Source organism: Lacerta agilis, chromosome 4, assembly GCF_009819535.1.
Source record: "Lacerta agilis isolate rLacAgi1 chromosome 4, rLacAgi1.pri, whole genome shotgun sequence".
Classification (NCBI taxonomy): domain Eukaryota; kingdom Metazoa; phylum Chordata; class Lepidosauria; order Squamata; family Lacertidae; genus Lacerta; species Lacerta agilis.
The window spans coordinates 2,705,639-2,722,019 of NC_046315.1; the positions used below are offsets into that span (position 1 = coordinate 2,705,639).

The 16,381-nt window shown below is 41.4% G+C and overlaps 1 pseudogene; it reads left to right on the top strand.

Moving 5' to 3' along the window:
* The window catches only part of LOC117045114, a 61,741-nt pseudogene that overhangs the window by 16,429 nt on the left and 28,931 nt on the right, over positions 1–16,381 (top strand).

Below are 16,381 nucleotides of genomic sequence, written 5' to 3' on the forward strand. Positions count from 1 at the left end.
TCTGACCAGAGCGAAATATAGTGGTACTATTACTTCCCTTGATCTAGACGCTATACTCCTATTGATGCAGCCCAGAATTGCATTGGCCTTTTTAGCTGCTGCATCACACTGTTGACTCATGTCAAGTTTGTGGTCTACCAAGACTCTTAGATTCCTTTTCACATGTACTGCTCTCAAGCCAGGTGTCACCCATCCTGTATTTGTGCCTTTCATTTTTTTTTTGCCCAAGTGTAATACTTTACATACATTTCTCCTTGTTAAAATTCATCTTGTTTGCTTTGGCCCAGTTGTCTAATCTGTTAAGGTCATCCTGAAGTGTGATCCTGTCCTCTGGGGTATTAGCCACCCCTCCCAATTTGGTGTCATCTGCAAACTTAATCAGGATGCTCTCAAGCCCATCATCCAAGTCATTGATGAAGATGTTGAATAAGACTGGGCCCAAGACAGAACCCTGTGGCACCCCACTAGTCACTTCTCTCCAGGATGAAGAGGAGCCATTGATGAGCACCCTTTGGGTTCGGTCAGTCAGCCAGTTACAAATCCACTGAATGGTAGCATTGTCTAGCCCACATTTTACCAGCTTCTTTACAAGAATGTCATGGGCCACCTTGTCCAAGGCCTTGCTGAAATCAAGATAGGCTACATCCACAGCGTTCCCTTCATCTACCAGGCTTGTAATGCTGTCAAAAAATGAGATCAGATTGGTCTGACATGACTTATTTTTCAGAAACCCATGCTGACTTTTAGTGATCACAGCGTTCCTTTCTAGGTGCTCACAGACTGTTTTCTTAATGATCTGCTCTAGAATCTTTCCTGGTATTGATGTCAGGCTGACTGGGCGGTAATTGTTTGGGTCCTCTCTTTTCCCCTTTTTGAAAATAGGGACAACACTCCTGAATTCGAGGAGGTTCCTTGCCTCCTGCAAAGCCCTTTTCCCTGATAGTTGTTCCTCTGGTTTCCGGCCAACAGAGGGAAATGTTAAAGAGTCCAACCAAGAGCCTCACCCCCAAAAGGATATCTGGGCATTGGCGTAACCCCCCCTAAATCCATAAAAAGGAATAAAAAGCCGATGTTCTGCCAACCGAGAGAGGGCAATGCTGGGTGGACTCGGCTCTGCAAGGGTTAAAGGGCACCGAGCTGCCTTCCTAGAGAGGACAGGAAGCAAGAGAGAGGAGGCCAGGTCCTCCAGAGCCCAGGCCCCTCCCTCTCCTGCAAGGGCTGCCTGGCTGTCCCCTCCTGGGATCTGGTGAGTGGGGAGGCGGTGGGGGTCCCAGGGCTGCAGAAGGGGAGGGGGCCAGCCTGGGGGGCCTGGTCTGCTCATGCAGGGGGAGGAGAGAGAGGGTCCTGCCAGGGAGGGGCCAGGTCTGCAACGCTCTCCTTCCGGGAGATCACAGGATCCCAAATAATGGATCCCACAAAATCTCCCTTCTTCAAACAAAGGAGTCCCTGGGACTTTAACTCTGTGTGACGTCGCTCTGCGTCATTGCACAACAGAGGAAACATGGGCAAAGGGTTTCCCAAAGGTGGACGAGGAAGGAAGGAAGGGGGGAGAGAAAGGGCAGGAATAAAGGGAGGGATCCCAGCCCATAGTCTGGCTGCTGCATTGCAAACCAGTTTCCCAGTGTCTCCAAGGGCAGCTCCACACGGAGGCCACTGCAGCAATCCCCTCGCACCCAGAGCAGGGCATCCCAGGACCACATCCTCTCTGTCCCAAAGGGATTGTTGCTGGAAAAGCAGCCGGAAATGGGCGCTGCTACTCACTGAGCCTCCAGGGACCTTGGCATCAATGGCTCTGTGTGTGTGTGTGTGTGTGTGTGTGTGTTAAGCTATCTGACAGAATATTAATGCTAAAATACCTGCCTAAATCTCAGGGGAAGTGTCTTTGGCCCCACCCACTTGGCCCTCAGGGGGTTGGCCAGATACATACCTGGCCCTCAGAGCAAAGAAAAAGAGATCCCACCCAAGGAGTCTGTCTGGAGAGCAGCAGAGAGTCCAAGTGCAAGAAAAGGAGACAGAAGCAGGGGAGTGGGGGGTTGGGGTGGGATGCAACTCCCGAGGACCCCCGGGTGAGGACTCCCACTGGAGCCAAGCGTCCATTTTTCACAAGATACAAAGGATTCCCTTGACTTCATGCATTGACTGGAAGGCAGCAGAAACCAGGTTGATTAATCTCACAGAAATCCCTTCATTTGCCTCCACAGTCCAGTGACGAGGAGTGGGCGTTGCTGGATCCTGACCAGAGAGCTCTGCATAAGGACGTCATGGAGGAGAATTGTGGGATTGTGGCCTCTCTTGGTAAGGCTCCCTGTGGGATCGTCCTATCTGCCTGGAAATTCAAAAAATACCTGTATGTGACCAACCTCATATATTTTCACAGAGCTCAACAGCGCCCCCTATAACACCTGGGATCCTAACACCCCCATAATAAACAGTAAATTACAGGGTTTTTTTAAAATTAAAAATAAATTTTATTGAGATATTCTTAAAAATATAGTCCAAAGTATAGTCAAATAGTTATACACACATTGATACATTGTTACAATTGAAATTAAGAAATTACAAAAAACACCAAAAAAACAAGAATAGTTACAGAAGTGCAAAAGAGAAATCACAGAAGTGCAAAAGCAAAAGTAGGTTACCCTACTTCATCACACAGCTCACATCCATTTACCCAGATTGGAAATAAGATAGAAATCGAAGTAAAAGTTACAAATTAAAAGACTTCCTAAAGTTCTACTTCGTGTTCCTTACATATATTTATGCCAATGCATATATTTCCTCAAAAAAATTCTTATTTATGACTATATTTACCTTATTCCTGTGCGTGAGTCACTCCAGACAGATCACCAGTTTTGTTTCAACTCCTTTTTTCAAATATTCCTCTACATATTTCCATTCTCCTGTCACTTTTTGGTTTGAGATATTTCTAATTGCTGCTGTCATTCTTGCCAAGTTCATAAACTCTACCAGCTTTACATGCCAATCCTGTAATCTTGGAACATCGTCTCCTTTCCAGTGTTGTCCTATTAACATTCTAGCGGCCGCACACGAGTAAAGGAAAACATTTCTTCTATCCTCTGGTACTTCTCCCGGAAGCATGCTCAACAAGAGCACTTCCGGTGTTTTCTTAAAAGTAATTTTTAACATCTTTTTCATTTTCTCATATTTTATATTCGAATATTCTCTGATTTTTATGCAAGTCTACCTATAGTGGAAATATTTACCTACTTTTTCCTGGCACTTCCAGCATTTATCAGAATTTAATTTGTATATTTTGGCCAATTTTTCAGGTGTTAGGTGCCATCTGTATACTAATTTTAACATGTTTTCCTTTATTCGCGTGCAGGCTGTGAGCTTCATACTGATATTCCATAAATTATCCCATTGGGTTCGATAGATTCTTCTCTCTATATCTTGGGCCCACTTGACCATTACGCTCTTTACCTCCTCTTCCTTTAGTTCATATTCCAGAAAATATTTATATATTTTTGCCAATGGCTTGTTTGTATTGTCTACTAACAGCTCTTGTAATTTGGATTTATCCATCCCAGAGAAGAGCCAGGCTTATTGAATCTCAGGTGGTAGTAGCATTGATGATGATGATGATGATGATGATAGTAATGCAGTGGTACCTCGGCTTACAAACTTAATCTTTTCCGGAACAGGACTGTTCTTAAATTGAGGTACCACTGTAGTAATAATAATAATTTTTATTTTTGCTCTGCCCATCGGGCTGGGTTGCCCCAGCAAATCAGGGCGGCTTCCAACACATATATAAACATGAAACATAAATAATAATAATAATCATCTGATCCCATATAAAAAGAACATTAACTTTAAAGTTTGGGGAGTCGTGATGGATGGTATGTATGTGTATGTGTATGTGTGGCTTTAAATGTATAAATGTGTATAAAGGTAAAGGGACCCCTGACCATTAGGTCCAGTTGCGGACGACTCTGGGATTGCGGCGCTCATCTCGCTTTACTGGCCGAGGGAGCCGGTGTACAGCTTCCGGGTCATGTGGCCAGCATGACTAAGCCGCTTCTGGCGAACCAGAGCAGCGCACGAAAACGCCATTTACCTTCCCGCTGGTGCGGTACCTATTTATCTACTTGCACTTTGACATGCTTTTGAACTGCTAGGTTGGCAGGAGCTGGGACCGAGCAATGGGAGCTCACCCCGTCATTGCGGGGATTCGAACCGCCGACCTTCTGATCGGCAAGCCCTAGGTTAGACCACAGCGCCACCAGCGTCCCTATAAATGTGTATATGTGGCTGTAAATGTGGGATGGCGTTCAATTTCGTTGTACTATGTACAATGACAATAAACTGTCTGTCCGTCCGTCTGTCTATCTATCTATCTAAAATGAGCAACTTACACTCTTGTCCAAAATTGTGGAAACCTTTTATGAAAAGTGTATTTATGAGGTTTGATTGCTCATAACACCCCTTTTGTGTGGAGTAATACCATAAAATAATATATATATGGAAAGATAATTTAATGAAGAATGTAATGGAATAACTTTTATGAACAACAGGGATAAAGAAAAACCGTGAAACCTCTGGTAACCATTGGAAACCTTTAGCTTTAACTACGGCCTTACAACGTCTTCCTGTGAAGTGAACCAAGGTTTTAGTTCTGCAGCTGTAATAATGTGAAACCAAGACTGAATTATTGCCTCTGTTAATTGGGCTTTATTGCCGCGTTGCTACTGACTGACAAGTTTCTTTAGTCGGCTCCATAGATTTCCGATTGGGTTAAAGTTTGGGCTGTTCCCAGGCCATTCCAGCAATGGAATAGGATTGTCTCGAAAGCACCTTTTTCGCACAGCAACAACATGACATGGAGCTGAATCCTGTTGAAATATCAAATAAATAAATAAATATTTCTATACATAAATATAAATGCTTCAGTATCCGCCCAGAGTGGCTGGGGAGACCCGGCCAGATAGGCGGGGTATAAATAATAAATTATTATTATTATCTGGGAAAAGATCACCTGCGTAACGCTTCAGTTTGGGCTCAGGTATTTCATTCATGCATTTTGGGGTATTTACATCCCCATTAATGACGCAAATTCTGCCCACACCTTTTGTTGCCATACAACCCCAGATCCTCACACTATCTGGGTGTTTCACAGTCAGTGTAGTGGAAGTAGGATGTAAATCTTCTCTGATTCTTCTCCTCGCGTATTTCATGCCATCACTACCAAGCAAAGAGATTGGGGTCTCATCGCTCCAAATAACTCTGTCCCCTTGTTCCGCTGTCCAGTTAACATGGGTTTAATCTTTTCAACCTTTGCTTGACAGATAACAATGGCTTTTTCCTTTGAATTCTAACATTTAGACCAGTCCTTGCACTCAACTTCACATTACATTTCACCATGTCATCTTGTAGACACCCAGATGATTTTCTTCTGTCATGTAGGGACAGTCTCTCCATTCTTCGATCGTCACTTGCCTTTGTGCACTTTTTCCTGCCATTTCCAGTCTCATTTTGTAGTGACTGAGTCTCCTTATACCTCTTCAAAAATATAGAAAGGCCAGCTTTGTTTAAGTTTTCCCCAATCTTTCATCCAATTTCTTCATAAGTATAGCCTTGTTCACTTAATAGTACTATTTTACATCACTTTCTGAGTGACCAGTCAACTCTTTGTGCCATTTCTATAATTTTATTATGTTTTACAACCTTTTTTTAAAAAATAATTTTTTATTATTTTCCAAATATACCAAATTACAGCCAATTCAAAATCAAATACACATTACATTAACCCATGCTCTGCCGAGCTACGACTCCCCTCCTTCACGTCAGCAGGTTTTCTAGTCCAATCTTGTCGCGCAGTCTATTTGCTTCCATGTTAAACTATGTCAAAGGTTTATTCCAAACCTACCAGTGTTTTTAAACTTCCTCTGTTCAATCTTAAGTACTCCACAAATTTACTCCAATCTCTTTGAAACCTCGAGTCATCCTGGTTTCTGACCCTGCCGGTCAGTTTTGCAAGTTCAGCATATTCCACCATCTTCGTCTGCCACTCATCAATCGTTGGTAACTCCTGTAATTTCCACTTTTGGGCAAGCAGTATTCTCGCTGCAGTTGTCGCATACATGAACAGTCTTTTGTCTTTCTTAGCTATTTCTTCTCCCATCAACCCTAACAAAAAGGCTTCAGGTTTTTTTGGGAAAGTGTACTTAAACATCTTCTTGAGTTCATTGTAAATAGATTCCCAAAACACCTTGACCTTATTACAAGTCCACCACATGTGATAAAAATTTCCTTCCTCTTTTCTACATTTCCAACACGACTTATCATGTGTTCTATACATTTTGGATAATTTTACTGGAATCAAATACCATCTATACATCATCTTATAAACATTCTCTTTCAATGTTACACACGCAGTAAATTTCAGAGTTTCATTCCATAATTTTGTCCATGCATCATAATCAATATTGTGCCCAAAATCCATTGCCCATTTTATCATAACTTCTTTCGTCAACTCATCTTTGGTATACGATTCTAACAGCAAATCATACATTTTTGTTAAAAATTTACCTCTACCTTCTAATAACTCAATTTGTAATCTAGATTTTTTTATCCTCAAAACCAATCTTTCTATCTTCTAACAACAGATTATTCACCTGGTGATATTGCATCCATCCTGTAAGAGTATCTTCGATCTGGTGGTAGGGTTTTAACTTCCAACCTCTTTCTGTTTTCATCAACAAATCCCCATATGTGGATCTTTTACCTTCCATATTGACTTTCTTTAAAGTAAGTACATCAATCGGTGAGATCCACCATGGGGTTTTGCTCTCTAGAAGTCTCTTATTCCTTTCCCAAACTTCAAAGATGGCTCTCCTTATCACATGGTTTAAAAATCCTCTATGAGCTTTTATTTTGTCATACCAAAGATAGGAGTGCCATCCAATCCGCGTCCACAAACATTAAAATTGCCGGTTTTTCATTCCTGGTTTCCAGATATTCTATCACATCAACAATATGTCTCACATTATCTTTTAACTGTCGACCAGGTAGAAATCCGGCTTGATCTTTATGGATTATTTCATTCAGAATTCCCTTCAATCTTGCTGCCAAAATATCTGCAAAAAGTTTATAATCATTATTCAATAAAGAGATTGGTCAGTAATTCTTGACATTTAATCGATCTGTATCTTGTTTATGTATTAGAGTTATATATGCTTCTTTCCAGGTACTTGGGATCTTTCCTCCTTTCAAGATATTGTCCATTACTTCTTTCAATACCGGAATCAGTTGCTCACTGAGAGTTTTATAATATTTTGCTGACAGGCCATCCGGTCCTCGAGATTTTCCAAATTTCATTCTTTTTATTGCCTCCTGTATTTCTGACTCAGTAATTTGAGTATTCAAGATATCTGCCTTCTCTTTTGAAATTTTCTCCAATTTGTGCTTTTCAAGGTATGTCTCTATCTTTTTCATGTTCTCCTTCTCCTGGTGATACAAATTTTTATAATATCTTTGGAAGGCTCTCTTAATTTCTTTTGGATCTTCCGTTACTCCATCTCCAATTTCCAATTTATTAATTATATTCTGATTTTGTCTCTTCCTTAACTGCCAAGCCAATAACTTTCCAATCTTATTAGCCGATTCAAAACTTTTTTGTCTCATCTGTTTAATTTTCCACTCAATCTCTTGATTCACCAGCGTGGAAAACTGAGTTTGTAATATTTTTATATTCTGTTTTAATTGAACATCCATTGGTTTCAATATCAATTTCTTCTCACAAATCATTAATTGGGTCAAAATTTCTTCTTTCTTTTTTTCTTTTCTTTTTCTTTGATGACTATTCTTCTGTATCAAGAATCCTCTCATTACTGCTTTACTTGCATCCCATACAACGTCCAATCCGGTTCCTTTTCATAAATTCAAGTTAAAATAGTCTATTATTTCTTGCTTAGCCTTGATCACCACTTCTAGATCATCAAACAAATTATCTTTCATTCTCCATCTGGTGGGGGTTTTCTCTTTACTCTTTAATTCTAAATCTATCGAATTATGATCTGACAGCGTCCTTGGTGTTATTTCACATCTAGACACCCTACTAATCAATTCTTTTGTAATCCAGAGATGGTCGATTCTTCCAAAACTTTGATTCGATTCCGAATAAAAAGTAAAGTCCTTTGTAGTTGGGTGCTTCAATCTCCAAATATCCACAATTCCCAGACTTTCCGTCAAATCAAAAAACGATTTTGGTAGTTTGCCTTCTCTTACCGTCTTCTTTGTAAATGATTTATCCAATTCTGGCATCACTACCCCATTGAAGTCCCCCATCATTATCAGTTTCTGATCCATGAATTCCATCAATTTCTCTTCTAAATTTTTGAAAAATTCTGCCTTATTATCATTTGGTGCATAAATTCCAATTACAAACAATTTTTCACCTTGCAGCGTGATTTGAACTATTAAAATCCTTCCTTCCTCATCCTTTGAGATCAATTTTGGTTCGAACTTCTCTTTTATGTATAATACCACTCCTCTCTTCTTCAAGACACCGGAGGAAACAAATTCTCTTCCTAGCTTTTTATTAATTAAAATATGTCTATGTTTTTTTGCAATATGAGTCTCTTGAAGACAAATTATATCCAAATTTTTCCTAATCAACACATGTCCAATCCTATTTCTTTTATTTTTATCATTAAGACCATTCACATTCCATGAAATTAATTTCAAAGCCATGATTTCCTTCTCTCTTGGTATAAAAAACCTTTAAGATTTATTATTCTTATTATCAATATCCTCTTCTTCTTCTCCCTCCTCGTCTTCTTCTGCTTCTTCTTCTTCCTCCTCTTCCTCTTCTTCTTCTTGGCCTCCATGCGCTCCTAACTTTTCCAGATTCTCTTCCTCCTCCTCCTCCTCCTCCTCCTCCTCCTCCTCCTCCTCCTTCTTCTTCTCCTGCTCACTCTTACTGTTGCCTGATGCTGGTCCGGTTGCTCCTATCTTTCCCAGGTCTTCTTCATATCTTCTTGTGAATTTCTTCACTTCCAATGCATCTGTCAATTTAAATCTTTTATCTTTATAGTAAAAGGAGATCCCCTCCGGATATTCCCATCTATGTTGAATTTCTTTCTTCTTAAGCAATGCAACTAATGGTTTGTATGTATTCCTCTTTCGTAACAATCTTGTCGGGATCTCCTTAAACACAATAATTTGCTTCCCATCAATTATTAACTTCTTCGTGTAGCTCAATCTTAAAATAGCATTTCTCATATCAAGGGAATTGAACATGACCAAACAGTCCCCTGGGAATTTCTTTGATTTTGCCTTTGCCGATCTTACTTTAATTCTAAAGGCATTTGTGATTGTATAGGCTACCTCTTCTTCTTTTATATCCATCCATTTGGCCAATTCTTCAATTAATTTCTTCTTTATATCCTCATTCGCCTCTTCTTTTACACCTCTAAATTTCAAATTCATCTGTTTCTGTCTCATCTCCATCATGGCCAAATTGTCCCACATCTCTTCCTGTACCTTATTTATTTGTGTCATCTCTTCTTTCACTTGTTCTGTCTCTTTTTTTGTTGCTCTCACCTCTTTTTGGGTCTTCTTCAATGAATCTTCCATTGTTTTTGATTTTACTGACAGATCTTGTATTTTTGTTGTTAATTCTCCAACTGCACCCTCTATTTTCTTATCTAATGTTTCTTGAACGTTTTCCAACTTTTTCTCCATCCGCTGTTCATTTTGTCTAAATTCTTCTTTTATTTTTTGCCACAATTCCTCCTGTTTGGAGGATCTTCTTTCTAATGGAGTTGCTGGGGGCTTTTTTACATCTCTTCCCGTCATTTTCAAAAAATCTTTTATCAACTGTAATAGCAAAATTTCACCACTAGAGGGAAAGCCTGTTATTTTTTATTATAGCCACTAGAGGGAGCACTTATTTAATTGAGGCAAGATCGGCAGTACCGGCAATTGCCACAGAATGTCAGCCGCGAGCACTCTATTCACTTTCGCTTCTTTACAGAGGCGAAAGCTAAAATGCAACTGTTACTTTTCCCACACCCAGGCAAAAGAAAAGAAAGAAAAGGAGCAGAGAGAGAATCTGATACTGTTGTCCACCCAAATGCTACAGTTTCACAAGCACACTGAGTCCCCAAACGTCACACCTAAAATAAGAAGTTCAGTTTCTTCTTTAAGTCACAAATATAACTAAAATTTGAATCCCGCCCCGATGGGCTTTGTAATCCTCCCCCCGACTGGGGGTTTCGATATCCCTTAACACAAAATAATCCCGCCCCGATGGGCTTTGTAATCCTCCCCCCCCCCGACTGGGGGTTTTGATTATATTCCGAAAAATAATCCCGCCCCGATGGGCTTTGTAATCCACCCCCGACAGGGGGAAACGACTCTCCTTCCCCCCTAACCAGGGGGGGCTGATCTCTCCCGGATGGTGTATCAAATCCTTAAAAGACCCCCCCTCAGTCGTCCCGCTACCATCAAATTTACCACAACCGTGACAGAGTACAGATTAATTTCTTCGTGCCCTCTGGATGGGTTTTACCCCTTCCACAGCACTTTTGTCTCTGAGCTATTGTCTGGTATGGTTTCAGATCTTAGGCTGAGGTGCAGGCGATTTCCCACCTCCCAACCTCTCGGCAGGGGCTTCTCCAGGGGTCTCCCGAGGTTTCTCCACCACTTTAAAACTCAATTAAATCCAATTTAAAACAAACACGCCTTTCTCATCCAAAGAAAAGGTCTTAAATAAACTTAGTCACTCACTCAGTAGGCTTCCAATCTGTAGTTCACTCCTGCGACATTCTGTCCTGCGCCATTTTCTCACCGCTGTCGGACGGACTCCCTTGTTGCACTCTTCAGCTGTTCGAATTCTTTCCAAAGTCCAAATTAGATAAATTTACTGGGATCGTCTCCCCACTTTAAATCTGAACCCGATCTAAAAATTTTGGAAATCCGACGCTTTCATCAGAAGCCAGAGGCTGCGCAACGTCAGGTTAGTGATGCCTCCCTTGCGCCAGCAGCTCGATCCCGTCTTGCGGATTTACTGCAAAATCCGCCGATCGGGAGAGCACGCTTCGGCGCCGCTGGGTGCCACTGACCATGAGGTACCCCCTCGTGGGTTAGGGGGGTCGCAGAGCCTTTGCAAAAACCCCGAAATTCCCGACGTTGCTCGGAATTCCCCGAGGGGCTATTCCGCGCTTCTTCCCGATGGCCGCGCCGAACCGGAAGTCTATGTTTTACAACCTCACTAAATGAAAGAACTCTAAAAAAGAAACCAATTTGTTAGCAATGAAATGCACTTTTTTTTTTACAAAAGGCTTGCACTATTTTGACCACTATTGTATATCAAACATAGCAACATTCACCAACTCATCAGAATCTATATATATATAAATGTTCCCATTGCGTGTGCGCGCGACACCACATTGATCCGTAAGCGCTGCACCAAACAGCATCAAATTAGGACAAAGCGTAACATGACCATCGAGGAAGGATCTGGCATAATATTTTTTTAAAAAAACCCACACCTGTCATGCCTAAAATATAGAATAAAGGCAAGAAAAATTGGCGCACACATTACATGTCACCAGCAACAGAACTGAAGACTTTGCGCAACAACCAATAGAAAGGCTCGTGGCAGGGCAGCGTCACAGACTGTGCGCCGACCATAAAACCTCCTTCACCTCAGTCAGCCATTTTCAGACAGCAGGGACAACCCCTTATTAATCTCCCTAGCCCCAGCCTCTGCCAAGGGTCTTATTGCACTCAGAAAACAGTTAAGAGGAAGGCCTGAACTCTTCTTAGTAGTTTCAGCTCCAGGCAGGAAAAGGTTTTTAGGCCCGGGCCATACCATTCCTTATGGCGGAGCGGGGGTGTAGGATGAGAAAGCTCAGCAACTATGCTTCGCTCCCTATCCTGTCTCCACACAGAATCCTTTCTGCACTGCTGTATCGCTTTACAAACGAAACTCCAGTTATCAGAAGAGGAAAAAGCGCCGCACACAAATGTATAAGGACCCTACCAGTTCCCCACCCCCCCTCCTTGCATCATTATGGTCCCTTCTGACCCCAGGGTCAATGCCAGAGCGGACTGTACCATGTATCAGGTTTCCGGAGGGGGGGAGGAGATAGTAAATCTAGGGCAAGGGTTTAATTCTATTAAAGGGGCATTTAAGAGAGAGACCAGGGTTCGAATCTCGCTAGTAAGCTCGCCGAGTGACCCTGGGCCAGCCTGAGATACAATACAGGGTTGTTGTGGCTGGCACAAACCAGACGTAAGTCCGGTGTACAAATAAAATAATAATAATAATAATAATATAATATTAAATGAGGTGGAGGGAACCATTTGTACCCACTTGAACTCCTTAGAGAAAAAGTGGGCCTACAAATGCTATGAGCAGCCTCACGCTACAAACCTCCTGAGGAGCCGCCTTTCACACACAAAAACCGGTGGTTGCTGTGGTTTTTGAAATGTTTTTGTAATGCTTAGGTGTAATGTTGAGTTTATGTTAGGTTAGGTGTTTGTGTGTGAAAGGCGGCTCCTCAGGAGGTTTGTAGGCCCCCTTTTTCTCCAAGGCGTTCCCTCCACCTCATTTAATAAGAATTATTATAATAATAATTATTGTATTATATGTACCGCGGGCTTACGTCTGGTTTGTCCCAACCACAACAACCCTGTGTTGTAGCTCAGGCTGGCCCAAGGTCACTCGGTGAGCTTTGAAGCGAGCTTCGAACCCTGGTCTCTCTCTTAAATGCGTGCCTGCCCGTTTAATAGAATTAAACCCTTACCCTAGATCATTGAAGGTGGGGACAGAAAAGAGGGTAATTGAAAACAGGGAGGAGAGAAGGGGTAGATGGAAGTTGAACAGGGGAACTTCTTCAATTTTACTAAATCAATACAATCATTAAAAAAACCTAAAAAACCACAGCAACGCGTGGCCGGGTCAGCTACTCTAATAATAAATTTGTTGGTTAATGACAAACAACACAGGTATTGAACACACACCCAACTCCCTTCAGTTCTTCTCCATTTGTTCCTGAGGCTCTAATCTATTTTTGTCTCCATTGCAGATTGTGATGAATCGGAAATCGAGAACAAGGGTGACCAGTCAACTCTTTGTGCCATTTTTTCTAATTTTATTATGTTTTAGAAGCTCCCTAAATGAAAGAACACAAAAGGCCAACCAACTTGATAGCAATCACATAACACACTGACAAAAGTCAAGCTAAGCAAGTTGTGCTTCCTCTTTCTGGTTGTTTGGCTATAACGTTTGATGGAATACAGATAATTGAACAAACTTTCTTGGATTACATTCTTGATTAAATTATCTTTCTAATGATATATAATTTTATAATATTACTCCAAAAGAAGTGGTTTTATGACCCATCAAACCTCTGAAACAAACTTATTTCCAAAAGTCTTCCACATTCTTGACCACTACTGTATATCAAAGAAAGCAACATTCAACTACTCTTCAGAATCTAATACTAAATATGTTGGTTAATGACAAACAACACACAGCCAACTCCTTTCAGTTCTTCTCCATTTGTTTCTGAGGCTCTTATCCCTTTTTGTCTCCATTGCAGATTGTGATGAATCAGAAATTGAGAACAAAGGTGACCATGATAAAATCCCCAGAGAGGAGAAGCCACGTAAAAATTTGGAGTGTGGAGAAATCTGCAGCCAGAGCCCCCATTCCACTTCCCATCAACAAAATCTCATTAGAAAGAAACTCTATCAGTGCATGGAATGTGGAAAGAGCTTCAGTCAGAGCTCCTCTCTCACTAAGCATCAGAGAATTCATACAGGGGAGAAACCCTATCAATGTGTGGAATGTGGAAAGAGCTTCCATTTGAGCACTAATCTCACTTCACATCAGAGAATTCATACAGGGGAGAAACCATATCAATGTGTGGAATGTGGAAAGAGATTCAGACAGAGCTCTGATCTCACTTCCCATCAAAGAATTCATACAGGGGAGAAACCCTATCAGTGCATGGAATGTGGAAAGAGCTTCAGAACAAGCTCCAATCTCACTTGCCATCAAAGAATTCATACAGGGGAGAAACCCTATCAGTGCTTTGAATGTGGAAAGAGCTTCAGTCACAGTAACAAACTCACTTCCCATCAAAGAATTCATACAGGGGAGAAACCCTATCAGTGCTTTGAATGTGGAAAGAGCTTCAGTCAGAGCTGGAAACTCACTTCCCATCAGAAAATTCATACAGGGGAGAAACCATATCAATGTGTGGAATGTGGAAAGAGCTTCCATTTGAGCACTGATCTCACTTCACATCAGAGAATTCATACAGGGGAGAAACCCTATCAGTGCATGGAATGTGGAAAGAGCTTCAGAACAAGCTCCTATCTCACTTGCCATCAAAGAATTCATACAGGGGAGAAACCCTATCAGTGCTTTGAATGTGGAAAGAGCTACAGTCACAGTAAGAAACTCACTTCCCATCAAAGAATTCATACAGGGGAGAAACCCTATCAGTGCTTTGAATGTGGAAAGAGCTTCAGTCAGAGCTGGAATCTCACTTCCCATCAGAAAATTCACACAGGGGAGAAAGCCTATCAGTGTGTGGAATGTGGAAAGAGCTTCAGTCAGAGCGGCCATCTCACTTCCCATCAAAGAATTCATACAGGGGAGAAACCCTATCAGTGTATGGAATGTGGAAAGAGCTTCAATCAGAGGTCTTCTCTGACTTCCCATCAGAGAATTCATACAGGGGAGAAACCCTATCAGTGTGTGGAATGTGGAAAGAGCTTCAATAAGAGGTCTTCTCTGACTACCCATCAGAGAATTCATACAGGGGAGAAACCCTATCAGTGTGTGGAATGTGGAAAGAGCTTCAGTCAGAGCTGCTATCTCTCTATCCATCAGAAAATTCATACAGGGGAGAAACCCTATCAGTGCGTGGAATGTGGAAAGAGCTTCACTGATAGCTCCTCTCTCACTTCCCATCAAAGAATTCATACAGGGGAGAAACCATATCAGTGTTTCGAATGTGGAAAGTGCTTTAGTCGGAGCCAGAGTCTCAATTCCCATCAAAGAATTCATACAGGGGAGAAACCCTATCAGTGTGTGGAATGTGGAAAGAGATTCATTGGAAGCTCCTCTCTCAATAAGCACCAGAGAATTCATACAGGGTAACACTATATCAGTGTGTGGAATGTGGAAAGAGCTTCAGTCAGAGCTCCAATCTCACTTCCCATCAAAGAATCCATACAAAGGTCAAAAAAACCAGTATACAGTTTTAGGAGCCATGCAAATCAGCACCTTTCTAACCAGGCCTTTGGGTGATTGACATCTAATACTGTTTTTAAATGTGTTTTTTGTGTTTTTATGTTGTATTTTCATGTTGTAACCATCCTGAGACCTGTGGGTTTAGGGAATAGGCGCCAACTCTCAAAGGCCTAGGGGTCTTCCCCCCCCCATGAAATATTTGAGGAGGCCACTGTCACGCAGCGTAAATTAATAATGCAGAGTTTTCAGTGAAATAGGAGCTTTACTAAAGTAAACTTCATAAACAACATGGTTTCAGACAGTTTGACTGAGATTACATACTGACTGCTCACAACTGAGGCGCCTCCTCTCCAACATCCCTGAATGTCAGAAACCTCCACTTTTTGGTTTAAAAAGAACAAAATCCCTCTAGGACTTCTTGGTAATATCGGACATGCTGCCACAAATAAAACCAGGGGATGAGTTGCCTTCTGGTCACTTTAGATGCGGAGGATGCAGTGTCTGCAAATAATCCTTACAGGCGAAGGAATTCTCAGGTGAACTATATGGATTCAGATTTACCATTAGACATTTCAGTAATTGCAACACAAAAAACTGTGTTCCTGTATGGACCTGTCCCTGCAAAAAGATGTACGTTGGTAAATGTTCTAGGCCTATAAGACTCGGGATCAATGAACACTGATCCAGAATGCGTAATCATATTATGGAAGCGCCGCTCATGGAACATTACATTCAACAAAAACACACAGAAGATGATTTCTTATTTTTCGTTATATGGAAGCTGCCGCCAAATCGTTTCCACCGCAAGAACTCAGGTAGACTTCTCTTGCAACAAGAAACCAAATTCATCCATCTTTTTAATACGTTTTCTCCCTGGGGTCTGAAGAACCACAAGGACTTTACTTCCTTTTTATAATTTGCTTTAATCTTTAGTGTAACTTTAAGACCAACTGTATCGCTGTTGCTTTAAATTCTCTCAGAATATTGTTATAACTCTTTTTGTAATCTCAAACTGTACCACAGCTACTTTAATTCTTTAGCAGACCTTCCTGGGACTTTAACTATGTGTGACATCCCTCAGCGTCATTGCACAACAGAGGAAACATGGGCAAAGGCTGGCGGAGGAGGTGGACGAGCCCC